Raw genomic sequence first — 5,513 nt, 5'->3', positions numbered from 1 at the left:
CTCATTTTCATTTATTTGAAAGAAAGCTTTAGTTTCTTTTTCTAGAGACACCACTATCTCTGTTTTCTGTAGCAAATCTTCATTTATTCTCAATCTCCTAGTCTTTTTCACACTTTTTGCTGACCGCATCAGTGGATTGTGATCAGCCCCAACTTTAGGAAGAATCTCTATTTTTTCATCATAAGTCCAAGATCTTTTGTAGTCCATAACATATCAATTCTTGAGAAAGAGTTATGCCTTGCTGAAAAAAAAGTATAGTCATGCGCTTTGGGATTAAATTTCCTCCATGTATCTTCCAGATTTTCTTTCTTCACTAAATCAAAAAATGACTTTGGTAATTTCCCCTCCTTACTTCTTCTTCCTGATCTGTCCATGTCATTTATAATTGTTCCATTGAAGTCTCTCATTATCATTATTTGATCATAAGTCACTTGGTCTAATTTTTGCGTGATATCTTTAAAAAAAGAGTCTTTTGCCCCATTTGGGGCATACAATCCCAACAACAACGTCTTTTTTATCATTCATCATCAGTTCCAAAGCTAGATATCTGCCTTCACTGTCCTTAAAAATCAATTTTGGATCTAATTCTTGTTTAATATAAAAAATCACACCCCTTTTTTTCTCCTTAGCCAAGGAAAAAAATTCTTTTCCCAATTGTTTATTCCATAAAAATTTGTAATCCAATTGTTTAATATGTACTTCTTGTAGACAAATTATATTACATTTTTGTTTTTCCATTGAAATGTAGCCATTCTTTTTTGCAGTGAATTTAGTCCATTTACATTCCAAGATAGTAATTTGTAATCCATAATGGTTCTTCTTTTTATTCTGTATCCCCAAATCCCCTATTTCTTTAAAAAACTTCCGCAGTTCTAGTACATTTGTAATTGTAATCCTTTTTCCTCCATGTTCAAAACTTAGACTTTCTGGCAGTATCCATCTGTATCTCACGTCCATATCCCGCAACTTATCTGTTAGCTTTTTATATAGTCTTCTGTCATTTATAACTTTTCTTGGCAACTCTTTCATGATTCTTACTCTGCTTCCCTCAATTTCCAGTGTTTTTTTTTAATTGCTTTTTTAAGATCTTTCCTACCATATCTCTTGTAATAAATTTGACTACCACATCTCTTGGTAATTTGTTTTTCTTTGCATACTGGGAATTAACCCTATATATATAGTCATACAAATAACTGGATTCATCAGAGTCTATTTCTAAAAACTCAGCAATGATTCTTATTATATATATTCTTAAATCAGAACCTTCCTCTTCAGGTACTCCTCTCAAGTGAATCTGGTTTTCGATTAACTTGCAATCTTGCAGTGCTGCTTTCTCCTGCAGTTTATTAATCATGGAATCTTGATCTTTCACCTTATTTTCAACCACTTGTACTTTGTTTAACGTTGTTTGTGAATCCTTTCTAAGATCTTCAATCTCTTTCTTTATTTCTGACTTCACCACCTCTAGTTCTTTAACTACTTGCTTTTTAATTTCTGTTATTAGGTCCTTCATTACTTTGATCAGTCTTGCCTCTATGGCATCTAGTTGTTTTTGCATCTTTGGCATCTTTCCTTCTTCAAATGAAGCAGTCCTTGTGCGTGTCAGTTTTGGCAGCTTCTGCTCTGACATTCCACTCCCCTCCCTGCCAAAATAAAATTTCAGGTTGATCTCTCCAAATTAAAAATAACTACTGGATCTTAAAGATTAGGAGATGCCCTTTTCAATGCACCCAAAATCGACGTCCTCAGGGCTTCCTAGCCCAAGATATTAATGTTTAAAGTTTTTAAAATAGACAAAATCGCGATTTTTCTAGCCCTTTTAAAATTTTCTTTTTCTCCAAAAGGCCACCAAAATTGATACCTCTGATATATTCTAATTAGTTTCACTCTGTAGTAGTGAAATCTGCCGGCTCCAATAGTTTTTAAAGTCCCATTTTTCTTTCTTTAGAGTTTTAAATTATTTTGACCTTCTTTTAATGGCTGCAGCAATTTTTCTATGATTGTCAAGACCTAGAGAAGGCCAGGAGCTCTTTAAATTCCCTTCTTTCAATGGCCTCTTCCTGCTTTTCTTGCCACGAAGTCCCGTTCTCGATGGTTGAAAGAACTCACGATACAATCTATATGTCACTTCCTGTGCAATCTTCCAGCTCAGCAACTCAATGACAATGGGGTTTTTTTACAGAAACCGCAAGTATTCCAAACATAAGTTGTTTTTTTGCCTTTAACTTTGCTTCTAAATCTCCCAAAAGTTTCAAAATTTCCCCCTTCTCTTGTTTATAACTTTAGAATATTGTAGGTGTCCAAATTTCAATCTTTATCTCAAATAAAGTTGGTTTTAGTCCCGGAATGAACGATAAAGATTTTCTTACCTTGCAGCCAAATTTAACCTTTTTTAACACTGTCCTCTTCAAGGATTAATATTTAGAAATTTAGATAGGCCAAAGATAGCTTGAATATTGATGAATTTAAGTCAATTTAATGATCACGGAGAGGCCCTCGTAGACACTGGAATGCAATTTCTCGATGGGGAATCTTCAAAGCCTCAAAGGAACCCCGCTGGGACTCCTTTTCAGCCAAAGTATATCCCCTCAGAATATTCCATTCATGTCTTGGCCTTTTCCTTCACTGAGAAAAGTGGGCAGCAGGCATTGGATTCACCTTCTCTACCCAGAACAAAGGCTCCGGTCCACTCCCCTTCTGAGAAATGGCTCAATTCTCCATGATCCAACCCCGGAAGTCAGCATTGGGAGTTGATGATGAAGGTTCATCAGCTGGTTGAGAGAGCTGGCGAGGTTGGTCTTTTTGGTGACGATCTGGAAGTGGAGTTGGTTTAGTCATCGTAGCCAAAGGCAGGTGACATGGATGTTGGTAGGAGACCCTCAATCTATGGGAGACCTCTGATTGTTAATCCCAGCCTGTTGGTCCACAGGGTGGGAGCCATGGAAATGCCATGTGAATTATCTCACAACACTAGAAGGGCCTTTGCCTTAGCTAGGTGTATATACCTGCCATCTGCGGTAGTAGAGGGGAGGTATAAAGGAAATCCTTATGCACTTAGGCTCTGTTCCTGTTCCCAGCCTGAAATAGTTTCTCTGGAGCATATATTCTTTAATGGTTCTCTTCATATGGTGAGCCAATGGAAATTATCAGCCCGCTGTTGGAAAGGTCCCCTGGCCGATCAAATAAACTCAAATTAGATTATCTTCTGTCATAGAGGAACCACCAAACAAGACAGGTGGCTAGGTTCTGTTCCCAGGTTTATAAAGAACGCAAAAAGCGAGACAAAGAGGCCAAACTATAAATCCTTAAAGTGACTTTTAAAAATGTTTTCAAGGGTTAAATAATAATCTTTTAAATTCTTTTTTAAGGTTATAATCCTCAAGTCATCAAATCTTAACATGGTGATTATTTGTGAGACTTTTTATAAGTACTTTTAAGGTTTTTTTAGATGACTAAAATGTTCTGGTCAATGACTGTAATAATAAACTGAACTGAACTGCCAAGTGAATTGGATATGCCCCATACAGGTATTTCCATTGTCATTGGTCCCATGGAGAGGGAGGTGGTGGTGGCGGCGGGGGTGGTGGGGATTGTTAGGGAAGAGGGATCTGGGTCCTGAGGGCTGGTGTCCCTGGGTGGTTGTGCTGATGTCATCAAGCCTTGGTCTGAAGTTGAGCTGTCAATGCTTTGAGATCCAGAACAGAACCCAGGAGAAGAACGTTGGGTCAGATTGATTTTACGGTCTGAGCTTGGGTCTGCATCAATTCCAACATTGGGAGGTCTAGGTGACGGATTGGAGATGCTAAGAGCTGGAAAGGAGGGATGATCAAAGTAACTGTCACCTCTGACATGGGAGATATTGGAGGAGTGGCACAGTACAACAGTGGTCATGCTTGCAGTGCTTGTCCTTCTCTTTTCAGAGCTTCTTTGACTTCCCTGATTTGGGTCCCTTATTCTCCCTGCATTTCTTGGCAGGTGTTGAGGAAGCTGAGCTTGCACTTTTGAAAGGGGATTGGTGTTGGAATGGGAAAGGCTGAGAGACCCTTGGCTGCCTACAGTGGGCTTAGGCATTGATGTCAAGGGCCACCCACTGTTGATAATGTCCATGCCATATGTGTTGGTGAAAGCGTCAATTTGATGAATGCCACTGACAGTCTGGTCACTCTATTTTTCCTCGTTTGCCAGGAAAAGTTGGTATAGTGGGGACACAAGTCAACCTGATGAGTTTTCCCCATGGCAGAGCAGACAGAGCGAGTGACTGTCTGGGGGAGGGATTTTACTGCTGCACTTGGAGCAGCGTTTGAGGCACCCCCACTTCCTTTCCATAGGCAGACAGAGCACAGGGATAAGTCCTCCCCCCCCGCCCCTCCCCCAAAAGTATTTTCCAGATAAAAGGGAAAGGAGACGGGGGGGAATGGAAAACAAAGATACGTTAGGAAAAACAGCAGTACCAACTGAAGCAGGAAAGATCAACTAATCAGTGAGGTGATCAGAAGAGAACTGATGGGATGTCCACACCCACTATGGTTGGGATGCATGATGGAGTTTATGCACATGCTCACTGGGGTTGGGCGTGAAAATCCCTTTAGCTTGTTAGTACCAGTCAGGATCGGGGCAGGCACCGTATCCCATGATGTGATGCAGAGACCATGAGGACTATTTAATACACTAAAGTGTATGTACATCCCACATAAGGAGTTAGGATATGCTCAAGCAATGCATTTGGCTTCTGCATCTTTTAAATGTTAAAGCCTCAAAACTTATTTTCTTCATTTATACCACCCTTTTATCTCCCCATGATCACTGGCATCTGTTTACATCACCTCCCTCTCCTTTGTTTAATCTCTGCAGCAACCCTTGCTTCATCCTTCCTCTGTTTTCCTTCCGTCGTTTATCAGTGGACATGACCTCCTTCACAAGGCAGATAGACATTTTCAATTGGGCTTTCCAAAATTATTGCTTTTATTAGGTGTAACATGAGACCAAGAAGGGAAGTGGTTGAGTTTGGAAGCACAGATATTTGTACCATGCAAAAGGGATAGGACTCGAAGGAGCCTAATCGTGGATGAGAGCTGTTTACCAGAAGTTTGTTTACTCACAGATATAAAATATGCAGCCCTAGCTCTTTGTTTGGACTGCCAGGTTTCCTCCATCCCAGCGGAGTATCGAGACTTGAGAGGGGTATTTGAAGCAGCAGAGGCGGATGAGCTTTCCCCGCACAGGTCCACATTGTGCTATCGAGCTGGTAAAGGGAGAACCCCTGCCCAAAGCCAAATTACATTCCATGAGTCATGTGGAGCGGGAGGAATTAAAAAAAAATGTGGAGACTAATTTATGACGAGGCTTTATCCGACCCGCCCAATCCCCCCATGCGGCACCAGTGCTGTTCCAGAAAAAGGACGGGAGTTTGAGGCTTTGCATGGATTATTGTGGGTTGAATGCAATTTCCATGAATAATGCATACCCCCTTCCCATAATCTGTTACCTTCTGGGGGAGATTTCACAAGGAAATT

Source organism: Heteronotia binoei, chromosome 8 (genome assembly GCF_032191835.1).
Source record: "Heteronotia binoei isolate CCM8104 ecotype False Entrance Well chromosome 8, APGP_CSIRO_Hbin_v1, whole genome shotgun sequence".
NCBI lineage: Eukaryota > Metazoa > Chordata > Lepidosauria > Squamata > Gekkonidae > Heteronotia > Heteronotia binoei.
This window is presented reverse-complemented; position numbering follows the sequence as displayed.